The following is a 15,119-nucleotide window of genomic DNA, read 5'->3' on the forward strand; positions in this document are numbered from 1 at the left end:
CCACTGATAGATACGATTCATCCTGAAGAAATTCCACTGGCATCGGCCTCTCCTGCTGTGGCACCTGGTTTCATTCTTAGAATTCCCCACCTCCTTCTCCTGTCTATCATATCATTAGCCTAAGAGAATTAAAATACCTAGAGACAGCAGATACTTTAAAGTCTCTTCTGAGTAGGAATTTCTTTGAAACTCAAAGAATAAGCAAAGGTAGCTTAAGAGAGTGAAACCAGTATTTGAAACAGGATCAATAGAGGTGGATGGGACTTAGGAAGTGCTCCTCCCAACTAAAATACACTAAGATCAGTAAAACAGCAACACTCCCAACCCTGAGCAATGTAGTCAAAACATCCCTACCTCAAAATAGGCTTACCTCAAACATACACCCATGACCTACTCTCTCACACAAATATTGAGCTTTCTCTTAGGGTTATTTGGATGAATGAAAAATTTCCCATTTCAATTCCTCTATTTCATGTCTTCATTTTTCACTGACTGTTGGTAAGGCTTTGGTTTTTGGTCATCAATTCTACTTATTTATTGCTAAATAAACAGGTCACCCTAAATCTCAGTGACTTAAATAATTACTTTATTATTTTCTCTCACAGTTCTGGAAGTTGACTGTGTTCACCTGGATGGTTCTTGATTGGAGCCTGGGGCGGGAGTCATTTCAAAGTCTTTCTCGATCACATATCTGGTGGTTGATGCTATTGACCTGAGACTAGCTAGGACTGTCATGTGACCTGAACTTTCTCACATCAGATAGAAAGTAGAAGCTCCCAGCTTCTTGAGCTCTGGGCCCTGACAGGCACACAATACTTCTACCATACTCTATTGATCAAGCAGTTACAGAGTCTAAATTCAAGGAGAGGGGACACCGACCCCACTTCTTAAGGGAGGAGTGTCAAAGAATTTGGGGCTAGTTTTGAAAATGTTTGATTATCTTTTTACCTCTAGTGTATAACATAGAGTAAATTATTAAACATTTAATATATATTAATGACTAAATTAATTAAAGAAATTAGAGCAAAATATAATGATGATCTAATTTAGGTTAGAATAAATGTCAATGAATAAAAGAGGACAGATGCAAGAGATTTGTAGAGAGAAAAACAAAACTTAGAAGAGGAGGCTGTAAAATATACCTGAGGTGACTGGCCCACATTAATTGGATAATTTGGGTGCCATTACCTTTAACAGACTTGATGTTTCAGCAAACACCTGAACATTAGAATCATCCAGAAGTAGGTTTGGATCTCTACTTCACCAGTAACCTCATGCATGCTAGCTCACATTTCTGAGCCTCAGTTAAATAATATCCATAAGTGAGGATAGTAAGAGGTAACTTTCAGAGTTGTTGGGGAGATAAGAAATCATGCCTGGTAATTATTCAACACACAGTAAGTGTTAGCAATATAAACAGTCAACAGTTAAAAGAGAACAATTAATGAATTTCTTAGTATACATCAATATCTTTTGAATAATATTTTTATTTAAATATCTGGACTCATTTTTATTTTGTGTTATTTTAATTTATTAATTCATTAAGTCTTTAGTAGTCTGTGATGAGAGGCTTAATCCTCCGATTTCATTGGGCATATGGGTTACATTCTGTGCATTGTATCAAATATTGAGCTTGAATTCCATATATCAGCTATGAATTGCCAACATTATCTAAACCTGATCAGTTTGAAAATTTGCTGAACCTCCTTACAAATATTTGCTACTTTATTCTTTATCTGTTTTGATCTCTTTCATGATTTTATATATTAATAATTATTCTTAACTAGGTATTTTTTGTAACATATTTATTGAGAACATATGTAGAAGACCAATGCTTAAGTAATGATTAAAAATCATTAATTTTATTAATTTTTTAATTCAGGTAGATTATCTTCCAAAGTATTAAAATAAAGAAATAGCATTTTTATGGTATAAGAAGAGCTTTGCATGGTCTTTCCTTCACATCTTCTAGACATATTCTGATGCAGAGAAAGGGAGGTATAGTCAGTGGAACTTATTCAAGAATTTCAGCAACTCAGAAAGCTTGTTTCATATGCACAAATGCTATATTATTTATTTAATATCCCAAATAGACAATTTGGGTGAATATTAATATATGCAAACTAAATCCATTGTCAATTCAGGTTTTTAAAAAATTATAATAGCCATTTGGGGAAGAAAGGGGCAGTGCATTCCATGGCCTTTTTATAGAGCTACTGACTGCCTTCAAGAGTATATAGAAACCATTATCCTTGCCATATTGCAGGTTACTTTTTAAACTTAAAAATAAAATCTATAGACCATGTTGAATAATCTCTCTTGCAAGACCATCATCCTAACTGCATTGAAACACTGAGATAAGATATTCAATGGGTATGAATGCTCTTTACTTATCATTGAGCTTAAAAAAAGGCTCATGTAACTAGATTCACATTTTATGCTGAACTGGGCTCCATTTTTAATTCCTAAGGCCATTGATGGATGAAACACAAAAAAGATGAATTTGTAGCCAGTAAGTCAGATGTTTATAACTTCTAAAAGAGCAGATTCAGAACACTCAAGAAGTTAGAATGAATATGGAGATTTCCTCGATTCCATGTGAATCAGACAATTCTGATAACCAACTACTTAAATATAATGTTTTTCTAAATCATGTTTTCAAGAAAAGAGGAAAAATTATAACCTCAAAACGTAATTTCTACTTGACTTCTTAAGTGATAAACATAAGAATAATATTTATTAATTGATTATAAGCTTGCAGAGACATTCAAAGGCAGCATAATTGTGTACAAAGAACAAAGGTCTTGGAACAAAAATTCATGAGTTAAGTTCCCTCTATCTTTTGGGGAGCAGGTTTGGAGTACAGATTTGTTTTTGTTTTTGCTTGCTTGTTGGCTTTTTTTTGCAAAATCGAAATACTGCAATATACCAGTAATTTTTTTGTGAGCATCCTCTAAGTTAACAAATAAGAAAGGTCCTACCTGGTCCATGGTAGATTGTAAACAAATGTTAATTTCTTGCTTGCTCTATATTAGATGGTAGTATTGCTACTGTTCTCCAGCAGCAATCTGATTCATCTCTGTCTTTGGGCACACTAGGAACATAGCGTGTCCCCATCTCCTTGAAATTTAGAAAGGCCATATGACTTCCTTTATACAATGAAATATGGGTAGATATGATGGTTGGCAGAAATGACATGTGTCACTTCTGGGAAGAAGTATTTAATTGCTGATATTCCACTCTTCTGTTCACGCTTCACCCTGCTAAGGTGATAATGAAAGAAAATGTGTTGATAAGAGGTTTCAGAAGTTTAAAGCTACCTAGAATGCTTCCTAACTCATACTCTTGAGAGTTATGTGGACTTGAAATGGTCTTGGGTGAGCTAAAAAGAAATCTTTGATATTGTGAAATACTTATATTTGAGGATTATTTGTTACCTCAATATAATCTAGTCAATCTTGAATTCATTTACCTAATTCAATTCTTTCACTTATTTTTCACATATCTCTTCATATATGCACTATTTGGGAAAAAAATCTCACTGTGTAATAAAATAAAAACTGAAGAACATAAGTTTGTTATCTGAGAAAATTTATGCTAAATACATTTTTTCTCCAATATATTTTGTTTACAAATGACTTAGTACAATGCAAAATATTATTCTAAAATCTCTTTTCTGTCTTTTGGATTTCTAACTATATATCAGGGCACTACTACATCAGTAAGCAGTTTTTTAAATAAGTTTTTTTATTTTAATTGCATGTAAATAGTTTTAAAATAATTATTATGGATCACTTATATGAGAAAAATGAAAATTTTTGTTTCACATTTGATTTTTTGGAAATGAAAATTTTGAAAGCAAAATCTTAAAATGTTTTGCAAATTATCTTAAATTGAGTCATGATTTAAACACTATGGAATTATTAAACTTAAGGTCTGGAAAGAAACCAGACATATATTTTAACCCCCAGATCCCATTTTGCACTTTGAGAATCTGGAAACCTAAAACCATATTAGCAGAGATACTCCTCTGCTAAAAATCAACCTTCATGGTCACTCTATTTCTGAGGACATAAGGTCAAAGCTTCTTAGATTGCATTTAACCTCAAGTGACTATTACCACAAACTGATCTCACAACTATGCTAAACAACTCACCATTCCTGAACAAGATAAACTCATTCCTTCCTTTTGGTCTTTGCAAATGCACATCTTTATGCTCTACTTAGAATACCTTCCCCAGCTTATCACCCTGGCAAACTTCTGCTCAACATGCAAGACTCAGCACAAGCACAACTTCTTCTGCCTCTATTGCTGCCAAATGCCATTTTTAGATGATCCTATTTATGTGATCCAAACACATTTCATATTTACTGATGTTACTTTGTAGTTAATTCATGATCAATTACATTCTTGTTTCCAATGTTCCGTTTCCCACTCTATTAGAGAATTCTTTATTTTTACCCATTGTCCTGTAGTTTATAGTGCCTTTCTATGAGAGGAATATATTCTCTTTTTCTTTTGCCATCAAGCTTGACCATATAACTTGCTTTGGTCAATGGAATTTCAATAACGGTTCCATATATCACAAAGAAGATGTTTTCCTCCTATTCATATTTTAAAATAATGACATATGTCAAATAAGGGATTCCCTTTCAGTCTCAATTCTAGAATGAAAAAGATGTGGCGCAAAGCCATAGCCAGACTCTAGGCACAACAGTCAATAGTTAATGTGATAAATATAGTAAGACACTGAGATTTTGGGATTTTCGTGACTGCAGCATTATTTAGTAGAAGGTAATAAACAGTTACTTATGCAGTTTCTCCAGTTCCATTAAAATGAATATTTTAAGGGCAAGCATTATGTCTCATTAATTTTTATGTTCCCAACTTCTTGATCAATTTCTGATACGTAGTAGGTGCTCAATGTTTTGTGAATGAATGGATGGGGTTTTGTTACATGATGCTGGAGCTATACATTCTAAGGATTTTTATCTTCCAGAGATTTAGAATCTGAATCAAGTTACACTGATACAGAAAAACAAAGGAAAAAGGTTTATATAGAGAATAAGAATACACAGACACAGTAAAATTATTTACACCATGTTCTGGTCATTTGAAAACTAGAAAGAAATCAAGTATAAATTTCTCTTTGGGGGTTGAAGAACAAGGGGAGTAGGACTTGGACTTCAAGGTTGAGATAAATTGGGTCCAGTAGAAATCATTAATCTCTTTCTGATCAATCTAGGATGGATTTATGGAGGATGTGGATTTTTAGGAGTCATCTGTAGAACAAAGAGATATGTGGTGGTACTAATAAAAGGCAGAAGAATTCATGTAGTTTCAGTGTGTAAAATAAGATATTTTTGCATAATTTTCATATTCCACACACACATAAAATGAGTAAAGTAAAATAAGATCATATAATATACTTTTTATCTTTTTCTAGGAATATTTTACTGTTAATTTCCTAGTTTTATTACTCCAGCAGAAACATATAACCAAATATGAATTTAAAAATCCAGTGTCTTAAACCAGACTTCAATTTTCTAATAAAAAGCACATATTTGTTTTCCTTAAGAGTTTTCTAAAGCAGTTTATTCTATCTGTATTTTACTTTTTAACTCATGTATTACAATTTAAAAGTTCGAGCGCAGTTTGTTTAGATCACCTAAATATCCAAATTAAATAAAATGCACTTTTATCTATTTCTATTCCCTTCACTCATTTTAATGATTTGGAAGTTAATCATTAAAATGTTTGAAATAATTTAGGTATGAATCAACAGCCACTAGGTAGAGATTCTGATCAATTTGCAATTTTGCAGCACTAGGAGATGGTGCTAAGAGATATATGTGATAGAAACTGGACTAAAGAATGCACTTGTAGTTAAGCAGTCTCACCCATGAGAGGGTCTCACGCATGACTTAGTTTTTTCTTTTTTAGGATTGTGTGAATCAGAAACAAGGCAGTCTGCATGAAGTGTATTGATTTGTGTTTTAGGGACTATTGCATGACTTACCAAACTGATAAGAAAAATCATTAGGAAGTGATATAATGTACTCCTAAGGGTCCACTTGTGAAAGTTACATAGATAGGAAATCAGATCTCATGCTTAGCCAACATTACATCATGCCTCATTCCAATAAGCCTTATAGAAGAACTTCTGGGATTCTGATGAGGGTCTATTGGTCATATTTGTAGAGATATTTACCATGTCACTCTGGGAGGAATGAACTATTTATGCATAGAAGTTCTACTTAGAAGATTCTTAATTTTTAATTCTTTTCATCTACTTGAAAATGTTTAGTTTCTTTGCCCAAACATGTATCACCATTATTCTTTCTCTAGATGAAATAACTCCTCCCCTACATATTTGATGATTTCTGTACCTAATGCTAGCATTTAGTTGGATTTTCAGGATTTTGGATTTCTTCATATGGTTCACTGGTGATTTATTTACTGATGTATCATTTGATTCAGATATTTCATGCTTTATTTTTCATAACTGCAAGTGCTCCTTTTATGGTTTCAAGTTAGACTTTGGGACAAAAGGACATTATAATATACAAAAGCTTGATTTTGAAGATGGAGAATAATGACGCTATTTGGTGTGTATGTATTAAAACTCACTTGAGAATTTGCTATTGATATATAACTCCAAATCCACCATGGGGTAATTATGGAATCCTACAATTCTCACATTACATTCAATATCTCTAATTTATGCCAGATTTATTAAGCATGAATGGTTTCATAGAGAATACGAATAAAATGCAGTAGCATATTGCTCCTAGTGAAGTAAAAAATACTATAACTAGAACACTACTCTATATTATTTCTGAATTATTCTCACTGTCATTATTACACTAGCCATTTCTGTTTACTTTCTTCTGGAAAAATCGGAGAAAAAGTCTGTTGAATTTTTCTCGTAACTGAGTTGTCCAAATTCATTGCTATTTATACAAACACATAACCAACCAAACAAACCAACAAACAAATATGTCAGGCCCTCGGACACCATGTCGTATTTGTACCAGCATGCTGGTTCAAGAAATTGACAAAAAAAAAAAGCATTTCAAGTATTGATAATATCTCAGGCATGGTACCATTTTTTGACCTTGAAATAAAATTATTCAGATTATCCTATATGTTAACTATTAGCATGTAATGTACAGGAAAGTTGGATAGTCATTAAATTTAATATAAAAATTATTCCAAAAACTTAATTTCATTTTTGTTTTATGTGTGTTTATATGGGGTGTGTGTGTGTGTGTGTGTGTACACATGAAATTGTTAATTTTTTTAAATAAATTGCTTTAACCAAGTAAGATGTTGAATCACATGAAACAAAAAAAATTAGTAAACAAGAAGGGTACCTGGGTGGCTCAGTGGGTTAAGTGTCCAACTCTTGATTTCGGCTGAGGTCATGATCTCAGGGTCATGAGATCGAGCTCCATGCTGGGCTTGGAGCCTGCTTGGGATTCTCTCTGTCCCTCTCCCTCTGCCTCTCCCATACCCTCTCTAAAAAAATAAAAATATTAAAAATTAAAATAAAATAAATTTAAAAATAGGAAGTAAGAATTATTTTTAAATTAGTGAACATTTTCTGATGCAGTACTTAGTCTAGAAATTGTTCTTTTCTTTCTAAAAGTTTAAAATTGTTCTTTTCTTTCTAAAAGTCTTTCAAAACAGTTTATACTACACCCTGCACATTTTAAAATTCTCTCTACATACACGCACACACACACACACACACACACACACACACGCACTTATACAAAGTAAGCAGTTTTGCAGATTGGGAATAGTGGAATGCCTTAAGTTGCAAAATGTATACTAATCCATTCAGTAGTTTCCCCTGAAAACAAAATAAAACAAAAAATGAAAACAACAAACAACATAATTGCCAGTACAAAAATGATTTAATGATAATTCTCTACAATACATATGGGTTTTGAGAGCTAAGAGTTCTTGACTGTCTGTAAATCAGCATTGATGGAAGGATCAGCCAGGACAGTGTAGGATATGGGTTGACATGGGGCACAGAAGAGAAGCAGTGAACAATAAACCTGTAGGGTGATAATGGAACAAAGGACCGGGACAACATATCTCCTTTAATGCCCCTGACTAGGGGTTTACTCATGTCTTAGGGAGGAGAGATTAGAACCTAATATCTGAAAACCACTCCCATTCTACCTACATGCTATTTATGAACAGTATGATATGCTGGTTAGGAACATTGCCTTGAAATCAGTGAGGCTTGAGTTTAATTTTGGTTTTGCTACATATACTTGGGCAAACTTGAATCCCTAGCATTACCTCTGCACCTCCCTTTCCTTATTGATGAATTGGCAGTAATGAAATAAACCAGCTTACTAGGATTCATAAGCTTTATTCTTTTAAGATCTTATTTATTTATTTGAGAGAGAGAGCACGCACACACAAGCAGGGGGAGGGGCAGAGGAAGAGGGAGAGGGATAAGCAGACTTTACTGAGTGGAGAGCCTGATGTGGGGCTCGATCTCAGGATTCTGAGATCATGACCTGAGCTGAAACCAAGAGTTGGAAGCTCTTAACTGACTGAGACACCCATGTGCCTCAGATTCATAAGTTTTAAATCAGCTAATGGTCTTAAGGTACACAGCGCCTGTACTGGTGCTTTGGGGGCTCCCAGCAGTGCTAGCTATTTTACCCTAAAAGAGCTACCTATTCAACAAACTGTTTATACTTCATAAAATAACTATATACGAGAGGTTGCGTTTATTTCTTCATCTTTTTTTTTAAAAATTTGTGTGTTTTTTTATTATGAGACCTCAAGTTGGATGAACTTCTTGTATTTTTTTAAAGAGAAATAGTTGAACTGAGTGGAAATAAATAATAGGTTAATAGCCTCACTTCCCAAATGCTGCAGGAAAAGCACCGCTTCCTCAGGCATATTTTTAAAATGCCACCAAATTGTAGGAAACAACACTATAAAATAAATAAAACCCAGACTTTGTCTTCTGAGCACAATGAACAATCCAAATCCAGTTGATGTTATGTGGATGGATATTTTTTACACCTCATATATCTTACTGATTATATTTTACAAAGTGCATAAATTTAGCTCTAAATGTACTAATATTACAATTAATGAGTGATATAATTTGAACTCTCATGTTGGCTTCAAGATTTTTTTCAAGACAAAGGACAGAGCAGGATAAATAGAACCATAGACAACCTTCTGATAACTTTTTGTAAACCAAGACAGAGATGGAAATGGCTGTAGTCCAAGCTCATCACACAGGAGATCACACAGATGGGGAGATAAAAATTGTCCATGTGAACCCCTTGACAATGCTCAGTATTTTATTCAGGATCCCAAGAAGCCACCTGCATGCTGATGACATCACAAAAATAAAGGCCAAGGGCTGATTACTGGGTGGGTGCTCTTTATTATCACATATCAGGTGTCACCTGTAATTTCACGTCTCTGGCAAAGCCACAGAATCCATCTGTCATCTAACCAAGGATCTTAGTCAATTTTCTCTGCTCTTTGGAAACAAGCTCTTATATTGTGTGGGAGTAGTAAGGAGACGGCCCATTTTCTGAGACTGGCTGTGAAATAAATAGGCCAACAGTTAAGAAAACAAGCTGATATTTTCTACATGGTGCCAGCAAAGAAAATGCCCTATTTCTCTGCAGTTTTAATATATAAAACTACAACTGGTTCAGATCCATAGGGATAAGGTTGATGGGTCCAAGGATAGAGCCCAGACAGTCAGTGAGCTTTGAGTATGGGAGTGTGTTATAAATGCATCTGTATTATAACAGAGTCCTTGAGGCACTCATAGCAGCATACCTTCTAAGGCCTTTGAGCAAGACAGATACTTTATTATGAGGATTCTGGGAGTTTCGCTTTCTGTGAACAAGCACCTAAAGAAAAGTTTTTTTTTAAAAAAAGGTAAAACTTGTCATCTTGTAAGTATAAATCTCATTTCCCGCGCATTTCTACACAACCTGGAAGGATGAAGAACAGGACCTCTCACTGGTCCCAAACCTTGCTTCGTCCCCACAAAACCTCCTTTGAGAGGAATATCTCTGTACTCAAAGGGAAAAGGCCAAGGTGTAGAATTCATGAAATGTTGGCAACTCTAGAAATGTTCCACTAATGGCAAATTTGGAAGGAAAAATATGAAGTAAACTAAGGATTATTATGTAGACAAAAAGAGAAATCTGTTTGTATAAGAAAGGTGCTCTGCAGCCTCTGAACACAAAGGAGGTAACTATAAAAAGAACCACTGCAATAATTTGGAATTTTTTTTAAATCATTTTCGATTTAGCATGCCATTAAATGAGAACTTATATTTAAATAGGGACAGAGCGTACATGCTTTTAAAAGTGTGCAAATGGGAGGAATCCTTGTCTATTCGCAGTAAATGAGGATGAGCCCTACTTTATGGCAGGAGAATGTGCAGCAGTCACACTGGAGATACAGTAGTCTATGCTTTTACGGGGAGTTATATGCTGAAATACAAGAAGTCAGGATTTATCTGGATGAGGTGAAAACTCTACAGAGTGATGTCTGGAATTTCTTCACAATATTGGGTAATGTGGAGGACTTACTGTCAAATAGGTTTTGGTATAGTGTGTAAAAACACATTTTTATTAAAAGCAAATTCAGAATGCACAGTGCATCTCTCAATTCTGAGCTGAAGTGGACAATTATGGAGTTGGTATTACAATACATGCCCCATTACAATAGGCTTGATTCTGTAAGAAGCTTTAAGTCTCTTTCAAAGTCAATTACCAGGCAGGGTTTCCAGACCTTGCATTTGTCATAATTATTTTGAACTTGTTGCTGGTTGATTGGAGGGCTGTCTGAACCCACTTAGATGGAGAAATCCAAGGCAGAACGTAAAGGCAAGGTAAGGGCTACAAAAGGTCAAAGAGACCCAGGCTCCTAAGGTTCTAGTTTCTAAAAGCTATATGACCATAGAAAGTAAGTCCTGAGAAGGAGAAACAGGGAACATCTGATGGATAATTCATAGTAAAACATCCGGACTGAAACACCAGTGCTGCAGAGATAGGGGCACATTGTGAAAATCCATTATCAAGATATATTTTTAATCATTAGTAATCAATCATTCCACACCAGACTGACCATTTTCCCTGGTGGCAAGCTTTGACCCTTGATGATGAGTCTGATTTTGGATGATACTAAATGTTTTTGTTTGTTTAGCCTTGACAATTTTATTAAATTCTCATCCCATTATTCTTCAAGATTGAGAATTACTAACATAATATAAAAATAATTACATTCAGGGGCACCTGGGTGGTTCAGTCATTTAAAGGTCTGACTCTTGATTTCAGCTCAGGTCATGATCTCATGGGTCCTGAGATCGAGCCCCAAGGTGGGCTAGGTGCTCAGTGGGGAGTCTGCTTGAGGATTCTCCCTTCCTCTCCCTCTGCCCCTTCCCCTGCTCGCTCACTCTCGCTCTCTCTCTCTCTCTCAAATAAATAAATTAATCTTTTAAAAAATAATTACATTGAACATAAAAACTAATTTAAAATGTAACATTAAGTTAAAATGGTCATCATAGAGATGATATTAAATTGACCACAAAAGACAAAAACTATTCTTTTTTTGATACTAAATGTTTTTTGCATCCATTTGCTCTTCTTTTCACCCGCCACAGTCTGTCCTTTGTAAACAAATGTAGAGCTTAAGGACACATTTTCCTGGACCTAAGCTTCTGGCTATTGAAACAGATTCTCTTTTACATAAAAAACCCTTATTTTACCATGCACTATATGGAGGATAGAAGAGGGGGACACTCTTGTATTCTCTTATTTAAGAACACACACCTGAACCATCACACACAAAAAGTTGGATTTTTCATATGTGGATTCTCAAAACCATGGTTGCTAAAGATTGCACAGTATACATGGTCATTATAAATACATATTTCTGTATAGTGCATATAAAACTTATTTCCCAACTCCCCAGCCTAGATAGAAAAGCCATAGGTAAGCTTTGCACCAATGATAACAAATAGTGTCTCTCCAGCAACGCACCTGTTAGGTTGAGACACTCATAGCGGCATGCTTTGTAAGAGAGCCTTCAGGTATGACAGATACTTGATTCCTTCTGTATCCTCAGCCTGCTTCCAGGATCCCAGGACATTTTGCCCCTGGCAAGTGAGTGAAGCCCACCTTCTTCCTGCTATCACTGTCAACTGTACAGCACCTAGCCCAGCTTAGTTCGGGTCACAAGGGTGCAGGTCCATATGAGGAGCCCTTTCTTCTACTTATTTTCTGTTGCTGCTACTTCAAGTCACTATCACCACTGCTGAGATCCTTGCTACTGTACATCATCAAAGAAACTTTTGTTGTTTCTCTCTTCCTGAACTCCTGAACTTCCTGAAAAGATGGTCATAGCACCATCTTTTCCATGCCGGGGGGAAAAATAGGGAAATTTCCTTTTACCAAGGACAGGACTAGAAGGGACTATATATGACTCATGAAGGGATAGGACCATTTCTGGCTACAGAGCTGGGCTTCTTCTCTGTGTTTGGCTGAAGCCAATTCTAGAAGCCTGTAGCCCCTACTTTTGCAATGGGATCAAGTTTAGTCCTTCAAACTACCACCCACTCCTGCCTTTTCTCCATTCAGGACTAGCTTCTAACTGCTTTTCCAGGGCAAGACTTCTCTCATGTTGTATCTTGGATTTGACCTTTACATCTCTCTAAAGAGAGATAGAGAGACTTTTATAGACTTACATACGGTGAAGACAATTGTTTTCCCCTGACTGACAAAGAGCATTAACCTTCAAAGCAGAGTACCAGTTTCAGCTGTAAATTATCTATGTTCTCAAGAGTAGGAGATGTTGCTTTACTAATGTTTCTATTTTCCTCTGTGTTATTCTCTGCAGTTGTGAGATGGAATGCAAAACAGTATTTTGAACGCTACCTTAGTAAGGATGTTTATATTGGTTAATTAGCTATGATATTGCCTGGTTTGATGCCATAAATAAAGTGAATACTTTAAAAAAAGTATTAACATTTACACACCTTACAAAATAATATATTTTTTTTCAGTTTACTGTATAAAGTGAAATAGAAACAAAAAACAAAAACAAAAAAATATGCTGTTCATTGTTATGGGGCTCCTGAATAAAAGTCTACGTGCTTTTGGTCCAGAAATTTCACTTGTAGAAATTTATCCTGCAGGTACACTCACACAAATGGGCATAGATAATATGGTAAAAAATATTCATTGCAATATAGTATACATAAAAATGGAATATTATGTAGCCCAATGGGTAATATAAGGTAGATCTATAGATCTATATGTGCCTACATAGAAAGAAGTTTAAGAAATACTATTTGCAGAAAACAAATTGCAAAACACTGAGTATGATTCTATATGTGTAGGAAAGTATGAAAATCTATACACTTGCATATGCATAGAATGTTTCTAAAACCATATATAATAGGATGCTTTTTAACATTCTTCTAAGTGGTACTGGCCAAATGGGGAAGACCATGTTTACTTTTACTAACACTAGTTAAATATTTTATCAAGAATTTGTACAGTCTTATAATAAAAAATAAATGCATAATAATCTTTATCCTCTCCTCAATAAATACTGTACTATTTATTACATTCAGAGAGAAATACTCATATTTCATGGCACCCTGGTAAACATTTTTCTTTTTGGATGATCATACTTTTGTCAAGTGAGCTAACTTAGTTTATTCACTTGTAATAAATGTGAATATGGAGAGGTTACCGTCTAAGCATTAGACCAGTGGTATTCAAATTTTTTAGTCTTAGAAGCCTTCTTAGAACTCACCTGGCCCTTTTCTTACCTCTAAAAGTCATCTCCTTCACTCTACTCTGATTTTCCCCAGGTGAACCTTTTTAAAGGTAAAAGAAATTGCTGCACAAATTTTTTTTTAAAAATCCTCCTAACTTGAGAGAAAAGGAATGAGTGCAAACCCAGGCTGGATTTTAGATTCTGACTCCAAACATTAATCATGATTGAGGTTGGGCACCTGGGTGGCTCAGTTGGTTAAGCGACTGCCTTCGGCTCAGGTCATGATCCTGGAGTCCCTGGATCGAGTCCCGCATTGGGCTCCCTGCTCGGCAGGGAGTCTGCTTCTCCCTCTGACCCTCCCCCCTCTCATGTACTCGCTCTCTCTCATTCTCTCTCTCTCAAATAAATAAATAAATAAATAAATCATGATTGAGGTTATTGCCAACCACCTCCAGTTCCCCAAACTCACCTTGACCCAGAACTGGGAGGACCAGATTTGAGTACTTGAGTCTTCCTTCTGAAAGTCTGCCCCTAAATCACAGTCACTGTTGAAAACAGTTTTCCCATCTTGCTTCCAAGCCCCAGGCTGGATTTCTGCTTTGGTTGTTGTTATCCAGATTCTTTTCTAGTACACTCCCAAATATCTAGGTTTCTGTCCTAGGTCCTGGATTTCTGTTACAATGACTAGGACTTTGCTTCTTGTGAACAGATTTCCGCACTACCTGTCTGCCTCCTTGCTTTGTGGGGCATCCATTAGCTAACTGTTGTACTCTGTTTATCTCTTGAGCTATTTAATGCATAGTCAACTGATCTGTGACATTCTTTCATTTATTTATTTATCCATTTGCTTAATAAATATGTATTGAGTGCCCACCATGTGCCAGGTACTGTGCCAAACATTTGGGGTATATTGTGAGACAGACTCTGTCTAGTTCTCAAGAAAACTATTTCTCTTGTCAAAGGATTATCAAACAACTACTACTGCCTCTCCTTTTCCTTCTTCTACCAACAACTCCCCACCCTGTTCCCTCTCCCTTCCTCACTCCTCTTCCTCTCACTCCTCCTCCCTTCTACCTCTCCCTTCCCCTTCCTCTCCCCCTCCGCTTTTCCTTCTCCTTCTTTCTTTTTTTTTTATTCTTATGTTAATCCCCATACATTACATCATTAGTTTTAGATGAAGTGTTCCATGATTCATTGTTTGTGCATAACACCCAGTGCTCCATGCAGAATGTGCCCTCCTCAATACCCACCACCAGGCTAACCCATCCTCCCACCCCCCTCCCCTCTAGAACCCTGTTTGTTTTTCAGAGTCCATCGT

The sequence above is a fragment of the Leptonychotes weddellii genome, chromosome 4 (genome assembly GCF_054177405.1).
Source record: "Leptonychotes weddellii isolate Sample4059 chromosome 4, ASM5417740v2, whole genome shotgun sequence".
NCBI lineage: Eukaryota > Metazoa > Chordata > Mammalia > Carnivora > Phocidae > Leptonychotes > Leptonychotes weddellii.